The sequence below is a fragment of the Rutidosis leptorrhynchoides genome, chromosome 8, assembly GCF_046630445.1.
Source record: "Rutidosis leptorrhynchoides isolate AG116_Rl617_1_P2 chromosome 8, CSIRO_AGI_Rlap_v1, whole genome shotgun sequence".
Lineage (NCBI taxonomy): Eukaryota > Viridiplantae > Streptophyta > Magnoliopsida > Asterales > Asteraceae > Rutidosis > Rutidosis leptorrhynchoides.
The window spans coordinates 200,364,095-200,379,246 of NC_092340.1; positions in this window are offsets into that span (position 1 = coordinate 200,364,095).

Sequence of the window (15,152 nt, forward strand, 5' to 3'; positions counted from 1 at the left end):
AACTTTCTGAGACTTAGTTTAATAGACTTTGCTTATCGTATCGAAATCATATAGAAATTAAGTTTAAATTTAGTCGGAAATTCTAGGGTCGTCACAGAATATGCCCGTTTTTGCTTGGTAGCCTAAGAATTAGTAAACCGATCTACTAATTGACGCGAATCCTAAAGATAGATCTATTAGGCCTAACAAACTCTATCCATGGTTGCGGATGCTTTAGTACTTCGATGTTGTTTTATCATGTCTGATGGATGTCCCGGAATGATAGGGGATATTCTTATATGCATCTTGTTAATGCTGGTTACCAGGTGTTCAATCCATATGAAAGATATTTTTGTCTCTATGCATGGGACGTATATTTATGAGAACTAAAAATGAAAATATTGTGGTCTATTAAAATAATGGAAATGATTGATTATGATAAACTAATGAACTCACCAAACTTTTGGTTGACACTTTAAAGCATGTTTATTCTCAGGTATGAAAGGAATCTTCCGCTGTGCATTTGCTCACTTTAGAGATATTACTTGGAGTCATTCATGATATATTTCAAAAGACGTTGCATTCGAGTCATTGAGTTCATCAAGATTATTATTAATTCAATTATAGTTGGATATATTATGAAATGGTATGCATGCCATCAACTTTCAATGTAATGGAAGTTTGTCTTTTAAAAACGAATGCAATGTTTGTAAAATGTATCATATAGAGGTCAAGTAACTCGCGATGAAATCAACTATTGTGAATCGTTTATAATGCATATGAACGGGTCCTTTCATTATCTAAAGCATAAGTAGTTGCTCCCCCTAGAATGTATCCTTTCCCCCTAAACACAAGATCCTAAGTATAAGTCCCAATAGATCTAAGGAATGTCAAGCACTATACTCTACCATGCCAATCTCTTTGATCAAGAACTTTAGCCTAAGTTCATCTAAGAGCTTAGTGAACATGTCAGCTAATTGCACTTTGGTAGGCACAAAGTATAACTCTACATCCCCTTTTTCTACATGGTCCTTAATGAAATGATAACGAATATCAATGTGTTTAGTCTTAGAATGCTAGACCGGGTTGCTCGTAATTGCAATAGCACTTTGTGAATCACAGTAAATTGGGGTCTTAGAAATCTTAAAGCCATAGTCTAAAAGTTGAGTTTGTATCCACAAAACATGTGAACAACAGTGAGCTGCAGCAATGTACTCAGACTCAGCTGTTGATAAAGACACACAGTTCTGCTTTTTGGAAGACCAACCAACTAGCCTATTCCCCAACATCTGAATTAATCCAGATGTGCTTTTTCTATCAACATGGCAACCGCCATGATTCGCATTAGTATAAGCAGTAAGATTGAAATCGGATCCATGAGGATACCAGATCCCAAGGTTAGGTGTACCTTTAAGGTACTGAAAAATCCTAACAACCGCTTTGGAGTGAGATTTCTTAGGGTTGGACTAAAAGCGGGCACAGACAGTTACAGTAAGTGTAATGTCTGGTCGACTTGCAGTCAGATACATTAAAAAACCAACCATGCTTCGATAAAGCATTACGTCAAAGGGTTCCCCATTAGCATCAGTCCCAGTAAAGTCCTCATTGGGGTTGTCATTGGTTTTAAATCAGTCATTTTAAAACATTTTAGCATATCATTGATATACTTTGTTTAACTAATAAAAATCCCATTTGGTAATTGTTTCACTTGTAACCCCAAGAAGAAATTTAGCTGGTCAAGCATGCTCATTTCGAATTTGTTGGCCATAAGATCACCAAATTCTTTGCATAAGGCCGGGGATGTGGAACCAAAAATAATATCATCAATGTAAATTTGAACTAAGAGAATGTGACCGTGGTTTTTACAGATGAATAGCGTTGTATCAATCGTTCCACGAGAGAAGCCATTATCCAGCAAGTACTTTATTGATTTCTCATACCATGCACACGGTGCTTGTTTCAGACCATATAAAGCTTTCTCCAAGTAGTAGACGTGGTTTGGATGAATGGGATCGACAAAGCCTTCTGGTTGATCAACATAAACTTCCTCTTGAAGATGACCATTCAGAAAAATAGTTTTGACATCCATTTGAAACACCGTGAACTTCATATGAGAAGCAAATGCAAGGAAAAGACGAATAGCCTCAATCCTAGCAACCGGAGCAAACGTTTCATCATAATCAATACCCTCTTGTTGTCGATATCCCTTGGCCACAAGACGTGCCTTGTTTCGAACAACAATTCCATCAGAATCCTTCTTGTTCTTAAAAATCCACTTAACCCTATTGGTCGTTGACCCGTTGGTCTTGGAACTAATCGCCATACTTTCAAATGATCAAATTGACTGATCTCTTCTTGCATTGCTACTACCCAGTTCAGATGTAGTAAAGCTTGAGCAACTTTTGTTGGTTCAATCTTACTAAGAAAGGCAGTGTATAAACACATATTCCGAGTTGCCCTTCGAGTTGAGACTGGAGCAAATGCATCTCCAATTATAAGATCAATTGGATGACTTTTAGTCCATCGATTGTTATGTGGAAGACGTTGTACATCAGTGGTATCCATTGAAACATCAACCGTTGTTGACGTTGAGCCTTGATCCATTTGATCTGATGTAACACCATCTAATGGATTCAATTGAGTAGCTGGAGAAATAACTGGAGTTGTATCAGTGGATTAATCTTGAATTGGTTCAAGATTATCTGTATCTGGAGGAGAAAGGGAGGATGAAGAAACAACGGGTGAATCAGTTGGTGTTGTATCTTCATCGAAAAGACTTGATTGAGTCTCCACATTAGTTGACTGTGATGGTGTAACCGATACGGTTTGAACATTTGTATTCCATTGAGGAGGATAAAGACTATCAAACAAGACATCCAGTTCCTCTGTTGTTACCGTAGGAACACCCTTCTTCAAGAAAATTGAGTTTTGCGCGGAAGAAGTAATAGACAGGTTAGGATCGGGTTTTGAACTGAGTTATTCAAAAGCCATTCCCGATAATTCATCGAACCTTACATTAATGCTTTCTTTGATCATCTTTGTCCGTTTGTGATAAACACGATAGGCAACTTTGTTCGAAGAATAACCAAGAAATATGGCCTGATCGCCATGAGGATCAAACTTTCCAAGGCTGTCAAAATCGTTAAACACATAGCATATACAACCAAAGACACGGAAATATTTGACATTCAGGCGTCTACCATATAGTAACTCATAAGGAGTTTTATCAAAACGTTTATTAATGATGCAGCGATTTTGGGTATAACATGCAGTAGAAATGGCTTCCCCCCACATTTTTGGAGGTAGTTTGGAGTAAGCAAGCATCGTTCGAGCTGCTTCGCACAATGTACAATTACGTCGTTCGACTACTCCATACTGTTGAGGGGTTCGTGCAGCAGAGAACTGATGTTCAATGCCTTGGTCTTTCAAATAACTATCAAGCAGGCCATTCTTAAATTTCGTCCCATTATCAGTCCGAATACTCTTAACATGTTTGTTAAAAGAGCGTTGAGTCTTTGTAATGAACTCAATGATAATGGCGGGGGTTTTTGACTTTGTTCGTAGAAGGAAAATCCATGTGAATCGGGTAAAATCATCAACAATGACAAGCACATGTTTTCGGCCACCAAGACTAGAAATCCTCATGGGTCCAAATAAGTCCATATGCAATAATTGCAAGGATGATGAAGTACTGGGGTGTTGCTTAAGTGGATGATTAGTCCATTTCAGCTTACCCATTGCACATGATGGACACACATGATGCTTATCATATTGAAAGCTTGGAATACCATCAACTAAGTCTTTAGAGACGAGTCGATTAATACCCTTGTAATTCAGGTGAGACATCCAGTGATGCCAAAACCATGAATTTTCCTTTGTTGAACGAGTGACCAAACACATGGTTCCATGTGATGGTGCATCATTGAGGTCAATAGTATAAAGTGAAGCAAAACGTTTACCAACAAGGAGATCATTTCCATCGGTGGATTGCACCGAGCATTGACGACGTTCAAACAAAACCTTGAGATCTCCGTCACAAAATTAACTGACACTAAATAAACTGCACCCCAAACCCTCAACATATGAGACCCGTTTGTTCATTATGCCATTTTTCACAAAATCTTCATAACCCGTTATTGCTGCAATCTCATCATTTCCAAAAGTAACCGTTCCTAGGAATTTGTCAACGAAATTGACAAGCAAGGATTTATCGCCCGTCATGTGTCGAGAGCAACCGAAATCGATATACCAAACACAGACGTTGAAACCCTGTAAACGTTAATTTCTTAGAGTTTAGGTACCCAAAGTTTCTTGGGTCCTTTACGGTTAGTACCAACAATAAACTTTGGATCAACAATGAGATAATCACGTAAAGCATCATGCAATTTAGACAATAAAGCATCATTTAAAACCACATTACATGAAGCATCATACGCAATATCAAGTTTTACATCGTTATCAGAAGTCTTAACACACAACTTATTCCAAGTAGATGTTTTGTTCACAGACGAAAATAGAAAAACATGAGATGATTTCCTAGGTCGACTAGCAGATTTTTTTGGTTTAGTTGCTACTTTCATAGTCGTGGACTTACGAACCCATACAGAATTGTAAGTCAAATTTGGATTATAACCTGTGACACGAAAAACACCTCTGTTAGTTAGACATCCAAACTTTTCCGTTGACACGTGAGTTGATTGATTTTGCAAAATTTCCAATTTGATTTTACGTTCCTTTGCATCATACTCACTCAAATCAGGTTTTGGACTCATGTGTTATGTTGACTTGACTGATTTCAGTAAAAGACTTTCATTTGATTGATTTGACATTGAAATCATAGGAATCTTTTCAGTTAACACAGAACCATTTTGAGAATGAACTTTCTTGACAACAAATTGTGTTTAAGGTGCAACTTTTGAAACATGTTTACCAAATTGAGAACGTAGTGGGTTTTTAAGAATAGTAATGGGTTTTGCATCCATAGATGTTGTTGTTCCCTTCCCCTTCTTATAAATCCCACCAACACATTCAGACACATTGGTTTCAACAGTAGATGATTGCTTAAGTGTGTTAGCCTGTTTCAGTTGAATTATTTTTTGTTTTAAGCTCTTAATTTCAAGACATAATTCCTCTGCAGAAACAAGCACTTCACCTTCCGTAAAATCATAAGTACATTTTTTCTTAGGAAGTGGAGGCAATTTATCACACAAAGCAAGCATTTGTTCTAATGATTGACACTTAAGTTGCAAATCAACATTTTCCTTTTCAACTATACCTAATATATGTTTCAAGTTTCGTATAACATGTATGTTTTCATAAAATTCATTAATTGGTGTGTCAAAGTCAATCATGTTTTCAACATTTGGTTCATCTTGAGGTTCTACCTTTACATCTAAATCAGGTTGACCTAGGGATTCTATCTCAAAGAAGATAGTTAGTTCATGTGCTAGGTCTTCACGGAAAACATTATCAGAACATGCAGGCAAAGCTGGTAGAATTGGTTTCACATCAAAAAACGATTCATCAAACACCTCTTCTATGGCAATAATGCTAGAACTAGGTTTGTTAAACACTTCATTCTCAAGCATTACAATATATTTCTCTAGAATGAGTGTTGGAATATAGACCAGTCTACGCTTAGGCACATAATTTTCACGTTGCATATTCTTTTCAGTTTCAACAAGTTCCTTCAAGAAATCAGAATTCGATTTACCCATTTTAGCATTGATTTTCTCATACATTAAGCTAATTTGATGGTATTTCCTAGATTTACGATTAACAATAATATCATCAAAATCAGCATCAGAAGCATGCAAAAAATAATATGGTAAACCAGCTTGAAAGTAATCAGAATGATATAATCCTGGAATCTTTTTGGAAGAATTTTCTAAGATCTTAGGATCTTCATATGTGATGACCCGGGAATTTCCGACCAAATTTAAACTTAATCTTATATGATTTCGACACGATAAGCAAAGTCTATTAAACTGAGTCTCATAATGTTTGAACTATTTTCGTGAATGCATTTGTCCTTTTGACCATTTCTGAAGATTCACGAACAATTGCTTGTAAATAAATATGTATATATATAAATGTAAATACATACAATGATTTGAAATTATAAATTATAATCATTAGAATTAAATATGGAAAATAATATATAAGATAATAATTTTGTAATTTAAAAATGAATATATATATATATATATATATATATATATATATATATATATATATATATATATATATATATATATATATATATATATATATATATTTAATACATAAATATTATTATATATATATAAATAAATATTAAAGAATTCAATATATTATAATCAGTAAATATGATATAATTAATAAATTGTATTATATCAAATTAAATTACAAGATTGAACGTAATTGTTACATTAATACTTTCATTACTATTATTGGTAAAATTTGATATGTATAACTTGTTATAATATTATTATGATTATTAATCTAAATATCATTCTTAACAATGTCATTATTATTATTAGTATTATCATTATCACAATTATCATTAATAGTAACATTATTAAAGTTATTATTATCAATACTTTTATTACTTTTATCATTTTACTTATTCTTAGTATTATTTTGTTATTAATATTATTATGATTATAATTATAATTATTATTAAATTTATCATTAGATTTAATTATTAAACTTATTATTATTATTATTATTATTAAAAAGACCATTCATATTACCATTATTATGGAAATCATTATAAATATTATCATAAAGGTAATACAAATTATAATAAATATCATTTTAATTATTATTATAATTGTTAAAATTATTATTAATTATTATTATTATTATTTATATAAATATTATTATTATTAACAGTATTATTATTAATCTATTTATTTATTTATTTATTTATTTATTTATTAGTACTTGTTTATTTATTTATTTATTTCTTTATTTATTATTAAATCAGTATAAGGGATTGATTCAGTTGCTGGTTGCTTTCAAACTGTATACGTAATTTGTTTCCTGCCCCTTGTCTGGTTATAAGATTTGGTTCCATCACATAAACAAAACAAAACCCGTTTGAAATCGTATTCATTTTTTTATTTTTTATTTTTATTTCTGTCCTTTTGATTATTTCCTGTCGACTTTGATTTGCTTTAAAGATTGATCAAATTCAGTGTATAATGATACCAGTCGACCCATATTATCAGTTAACAACTACATTACCTTTTACAGCTTTTAAAATATCGATTTAAACCAAAAAAAATTGAAGAACACCCATACCACTGCCCTGTTTTTGTACTCATTATTCACAGCCTTAAATTCGAAAGCAAATTCAAAATGTATTAATGCAGTAATGTTAGAAAGATTTCGTTTAAACTAACTGCAAATTTTCAGGTTCCAATTTTTCTTAACGAGTTCTAATTTTGGAGTCAAAGCTTTGAAATCAAAAGTCAAACGAAATGTTCATGAAGAAATTGGAACTCGTCTTGATGTTTAAATTTAAATTGATGATCCTAACATATTCTAATAACAATTTGAAACCATTTTCATGTTTTAAGTTTGGTCTAAAACACTCTAAAAATATGAATTCGATTTTGAGTTCATAAAAAGTGTTCTTCATGTACCTGCATCTGTTTCTGTTATTTTTTTTTTTTCTAATTAATCCAACCCTCACACAACCCAATTGTATCTGTTAAAATTCTAAACTTAAACCAAAACAATTATTCGTTGGATTAGATAAATTACTTTGGTCGATTTTTTTTCAAAAGGAGGAAGGAGAGAAAGAGGGATAATTAATATATCGGGTTATAAATAAATGGAGAGGGTTCAAAACAAGAAAGACAGCACTGGAGCAATGGTTAGGGAGGTGACGGGTATTCGAGGGGTCGGGGGTTCGAGCCTGTCGGATGCCAGTCTTTATTCTTTTTAGCTATTTCACTAAGGTAGCCATTTTAATTATTATTATTATTATTATTATTATTATTATTATTATTATTATTATTATTATTATTATTATTATTATTATTATTATTATTATTATTATTGTATAATTATTGTTGTTATTATTGTTGTTACTATTATTTCTAGTATTATAATTATTATTAGAATTGCAATTATTATTATTATTATCATTATTATTATTATTATCATTATTTTTATTATTATTATTATGTATTAGTATTATTATTATTGTTAGTATCATTATTCTTAAGTATTACGAATATTATGGTTATCAATATTATGAATATAGTTATTATTGTTATTTTTAGTATTAGTATTATTATATAACTATTAGAGTTATTATTATTATTAACATGTGTATTATTATAAATATTAATTATTATTAATATGATTATAATTATTAGTATTGTTATTATCAAAAATTACTATTATTATTATTATTATTATTATTATTATTCTTTTTTTTTTACAAAAATTGTTATTTTGATATTACTAAAAATATCATTAGTATTGTTATTAATATTATCGTGTAGTTACTAAAAATCATTATCATAATTATCATTAACAGTGAAATTAATATTTTCACAGTTATAATTATTAATGTCATTATTATTATCATTAATGGAATTATTAACAATATCATCTTAATAGTAATATTAAGTATTATAATTATTATCATTTTACCACTATTAATATTACTTTGACTACTATTATAATTAATATACAAATGATATATATATATATATATATATATATATATATATATATATATATATATATATATATATATATATATATATATGAAAAATATATTTATTACATATATCATAACAAAGATTAATATTTTTATATAGCAAAATGAATAAAAGAAACATATATATACTATTAAAATAAAAAGAATATAACTAATAAATTTATATATATATATTTGTTCGATTACCATTATGTATATTAATAAATATACAAATGATATAGGTTCGTGAATCCGAGGCCAACCCTGCATTGTTCAGTTTGTCTAATGTCGTCATATGTATTTTTACTACAAAATACATTTGGTGAGTTTCATTTGATCCCCTTTTACTCTTTACATTTTTGGGCTGAGAATACATGCAAATGCTTTATTAACTATTTTACAATATTTATATGCGTGAGTTCATTTGCTCCCTTTTACTCTTTACGTTTTTGGGCTGAGAATACATGCAAATGCTTTATTAACTGTTTTACAATATTTATATACGTGAGTTTCATTAATCCCTTCTTAAAAGCTTTTGCAATATATATTTTTGGGACTCAGAATACATTCGCTGTTTTTATAACTGTTTTGCGAAATAGACACAAGTAATTGAAACTACATTATATGGTTGAATGATCGAAATCGAATATGCCTCTTTTTAGTCTGGTAATCTAAGAATTAGGGAACAGACACCCTAATTGACGCGAATCCTAAAGATAGATCTATCGGGCCCAACAAGCCCCATCCAAAGTACCGGATGCTTTAGTACTTCGAAATTTATATCATGTCCGAAGGAGGATCCCGAAATGATGGGGATATTCTAATATGCATAATGTGAATGTCGGTTACCAGGTGTTCAATCCATATGAATGATATTTTTGTCTCTATGTATGGGACACATGTTTATGAGAAATGGTGATCTGAAATCTTGTGGTCTATTAAAATTATGAAATGATTATTTATGTTAAACTAATGAACTCACCAACCTTTTGGTTGACACTTGAAAGCATGTTTATTCTCAAGTATGAAAGAAATCTTTCGCTGTGCAATTGCTCATTTTAAAGATATTACTTGGAGTCATTCATGACATATTTCAAAAGACGTTGCATTCGAGTCGTTGAGTTCATCAAGATTATTATTAAGTCAATTATAGATACATATATTATAAAATGGTATGCACGCTGTCAACTTTCGATGTAATGAAAGATTGTCTTTTCAAAAACGAATGCAATGTTTGTAAAATGTATCATATAGAGGTCAAGTACCTCGCGATGTAATCAACTGTTGTGAATTATTTATAATCGATATGGACTTCATACGGATAGATTAGGACGGGTCCTTTCATCATAACCCAACCCTCACTTGTCACCATGAATTGTTTTTGGTCTATTCATGAAAATCGTTTATTTTGAAAGTTCCATATTCATGATAGCTTTGGATTGATCTGTTCGATAGAGTTTTTCCTCATATTGAGCCAGTTGTGCTTTCATTTGAAAAGACTCTTTTGACAATGAAGAGATTTTAGAGTCCTTTTCAATGATGGTGTTTTTCAATTGAATAATTTTCTTGTTTAGCTTTGAAAGTGTGGGTTCATGTTGAGTTTTCAAATCAGAAAGATCTTTTTCTAGAAATTGAACTTTTTCTGCAAGTCGTTCCGATTTTAGATGATAATCTGTCCTTTCGACCTTAATCGGATGAACTGATTTTTTAAGATCTTCCAACTCAGTTTCCGTGGAGCTGAGTTGAACAGTCAATCTTTGCAGTTCTGATTTTACTTTAGATGAAGATGGTTTGGTCTCAAAAAGTTTGATTTTATCTTTTAAAACCTTGTTTTCAGAATTTAAACCTTTGACTTCTTTTGACATTGAGACCAAATTCTTCATCATGTCATTTTGCATTTTGATAAAATCAGGTGGAATTTCAGATGATTGTACATCATCATCATCAGATGCTGAGTCAGAATTCTCCATTGCTTCTGTATCTTTGATGAGCTTAGTCACTTGCAAACATTTGCATGTTCAACATCTGAATCTGAATCGTCAGTCTAGCTAAACCAAGTATCATCAATCGGTTTCAGCTCTCCCCCAGTTTCTACAATCTTAGCCATCAACATTTTCTTCTTGTAGTAAGCTGCATCCTTCTTCTTAGGCATCTTCCACTCACGAGAGTAATGACCATCTTTGCCACAATTGAAACAGATTGAATCATCCTTCCTGGAATCATTAGCACGTTGTTGTTGTTGTTTTGATTGATCAGCTTCCTTGTAGTACGAGGAAGATGATGAATTCTTGAGTTGATTGCTTGATTTGCCTTTGAATTTGTATTTGTTCAAGGCTTTTGTGAACATGGCTACCATCTTGACTAATTCAAGGTGAGAATCATCAACATCAGACAGATTCAATTCTTCAGAATCAGTTGAATCTTCAACAAGCACTTTCTTGGACAAGCTTTTGGAAGTCGTAAATGATTTGCTCTTCTTTTTGGCAATGAGAGCAAGAGGATCACTTGGAGATGACTCTTTCCTTCCTTCTTGAAGTTTAGACACTTCAGGTTGGTAATGCATAAGAACTCCAACAAGCTCATGAATAGTCAACTTGTCAATCTCTTTGGTTGATCGAACAATGGTTCCATAAGGAAGCCAATCAACATTGAGCTTTTAGAGAAATTTTATGTTGACTTCAGCATTTACTTTTATGATCTTTCACCTTTTCAACTCATTGAGAACACCATTGAAATGACGGTAGGTATCCTTGAGTGGTTCATCAGGTTCCTGCTTGAAATCTTCATAAAATCCCAGAGCCTTATTCAGTTTAGTAACATCTGACATGTCATAACCTTCTTGCTGTCGTTTGATCTCATCCCATATATCTTTTGCTGTTGTGTTGCTATCAACATTTTCAAACAACTCATACTGGATAGCTTTCATAACAATGTTCTTTGCCTCTATGTCACCCTGAGCCCTCTCACGTTTATCACCAGAAAGTTCATAGACTGGAATTGGCATACCAGTATTCGAATGATAATCTACAACTGGACCATCTCTCAGAGAAACCCATATGTACTTTGCTTTCTCACCCTTGTAGTCTATGTACTGAGTGATACGGTGAAGCCACTGAGTGTACTTGCCATCAAACAACACTGGAGGACGGGAATCTGATCCAATGATCAAAGTATCTTGAGTAGACATCTTGAAAATGAGGTAGATTCGGTAAAGATTCGGTATTGCTCAAATCTAAGATGAAAAATCACAACAATCTAACACAAATGTCAGATTCGGTAACTGATTTGGTACTGTAGCAGATTTGGTACAGATTCTGTACTGTAGCAGATTCGGTAAACCAGATTCTGTATCAGAAACTGATCAGAAATACAAGTAACACACCCTGATTTGGTATAGATTCGGTAACCACAAGATTTGTAACCTGAGAACACTTAAAACCAATGAATTAAGTGATACCGAGATCCTGATTCGGTATTTGACTCGATAGTCAGATTCTGTATGAATTTGAATTCAAACACAATTCAATTCCTTTGAATTAGATTCTGTAACCTTGCTACACAAGGAAACAAGTTAGTATCACACAAAATATCAAAGATACCGAATGTATAGGATACCGAATGTCAACTGTAGCAGTTGACAATACCGAGTCTAAGTATGAAAACTTAGAATTCAGATGAATCCTTTCTCAAATCATACCAATTAGCTACGTATGACCAAACCGAATGTGATAGAATCATAAACACACCACAATCTACAACACTAAATGAGAATTAATAGCTTTGAAGCAGATTCAGTATGGCAGTTATGATACTGAATGTGTATCAAATCTTTAAAACTTGAAGAATTGATGAAATTAAACCGTCAGAAATGTGATTAAACACCTCACGATCACAACTGAAACCTCAAATCTTTACTTAACTACAGAATCAAGCTGTAATTGATGAATACCGAGAGTTTTAGCTACGAACTCTAAAAATCAACTAGATTCTCCATAATTGATGTTAAAAAGTCGTAATGATGATTAAAACTCGTTCTAATCAACCTAATACACCTTCGCTGAACTTATCACAGGAATCTGAACGTCAGATTATCAGATTCGATTATACCGAATCTGATTTAAAATACCGAGAGTGTTCAGATTCTGTAATCTTCAATCTCTGGATCGATCTAGTGATGTAATATCACTCCCTGGAAGCTCTGATACCAAATGATAGGTCAGATCATGTTGAGATTAGAAGAAAAGAAAAGTTAGAATGGGATTCGGTAAGTGTGAAGGAGATTCGGTATTAGAGAGAATTAACAAGATTTACATTCCACAGCTTCTAGAACTCAGTTACAATGCAATGGCTATCTAATTAGGACTACTTAGGTTCTTTATATAGCCCTCTTCTAAGGAACCATCAATTAAGCTTTTTTCACATTAACACTATACAACTTCGGGGTCCTAACAATTGTGTTGTGAATGTTATTGTTACGGGTGACATTCCTAATGGAATTACCCTACGGTGACGTTTTGATTAATGGGCGAAGGGCGTAAGAGTTGGTGCAACCAAGCATTCCTTAGTTTTGGGAAATGTTTCTACCAAGCCTTGGAAATAGGCTTTGGTGTTGGGTTGTTAAGCGCATGTTTGCTTTCTTGTTGAAGTGGAGGAACCTTGAGGTTCGACGGGTGGTTTAAAATTTTAAAGATCGAGTGTTTGATCTTGATGCATGTTGGTGATGGAGTCTACGTGACGCGATGTTAGGTGCCTCTTTCATACATACTAGCGTGGTATTCGACTCCGATGGTGTTGTGGTTACATTGTACTTAGGGTACTAGAGAGAAACCCTTAGGTACATGAGTGACTAGATGGAAATTTGACAAGCTAGAGCAATCGGAGGATTGTGTCATACCCCGTCCTAATTCGTCTGGACGAAGTCACCAACATCTGGTTCCATTGCGATGATCGACTCCAAATAATGTCTTTAAAATGAGCTAATGCACAGCGGAAGATTTCTTTAATACCTGAGAATAAACATGTTTTAAAAGTGTCAACCAAAAGGTTGGTGAGTTCATAAGTTTATCATAAAAGAGTAAAAATTCATCATTTTGATAGACCACAAGATTTAAATCCTGCATGGTACAAATGGGCCCGAATCCTATACCCACCTGTAATGTACATGCGATATCTTTTAAATACAGTACACCTTTCTCGTGTACGAAATCATTTTCATAAATCATAGCAACCGTACACATATCTTGTGCACAAAAATAACATACACATAACCTGTGTATAAAATCATTCTCTCGATATATAACATTCACATCAACTGGTGGCAATTATCATGTCCACATAATTCAATGGTGGCAATTATCATGTCCACATAATTCAATGGTGGCAATTATCATGTCCACATAATTCAATAATAATCTCCAGAACTTCTGTCTGCATAATAATTCATTCGAGGAATGTTTTGTTTGTGTCTATCTCGTCAAACATTTATAAAAGCATTTCATGAATTCGCAATTCAAAATGTATTTCAAAAGCATTTAAATAAGCAGTTGTATGAGTAGCGCATGTATTCTCAGTCCCAAAAATGTAAAGAGTAAAAGGGAATCAAATGAAACTCATGCATATAAATATTGTAAAATAGTCTTTAAAACAGTGCATGTATTCTCAGCCCAAAAATATAAAGAGTAAAAGGGAGCAAATGAACTCACCAAATGTATTTTGTAGTAAAAATACATATGACTATATTGAACAATGCAGGGTTGGCCTCGGATTCATTCAGTTATGTATATTAACACATATAATGGTAATCGAATAAATTTATATATTATTAGTGATTTAGTTGTTATTTTAAATCATGTATTTCAGTAATAACTTAATTCCTTATATTTACCTTATATACCTTAAATAAATATATACTATAAAAACATTACTATGGTTGTATTAAATATAGTTTTCTTATACTTGTTAAATATAATTTTATATAACAATTGCTTATTTTGGTAAAATAATATAAATAAAAATTATATTTTGCTATAGTAATAATATTAATAATAATACTAATAATATTTGTAGTAGTAGTAGTAGTAGTAGTAATAATAATAATAATAATAATAATAATAATAATAATAATAATAATAATAATAATAATAATAATAATAATAATAATAATAATAATAATAATAACAATAATAATAATGTTAATAAAAATCATGATAATAATAATGATAATAAAATATATAGTATCATGTTAATGATAATAATAATAATAATAATAATAATAATAATAATAATAATAATAATAATAATAATAATAATAATAATAATAATAATAATAATAATAATAATAATGATAGTAATAATAATACTTGTAATAATAATAAAAATTAGTAACATAACAAAAATATCAATCATAATCATAATAAGAATGATAATAATAATAATAGTAATAAAAAAATGATTACTACCTTAAAGGCCTCAA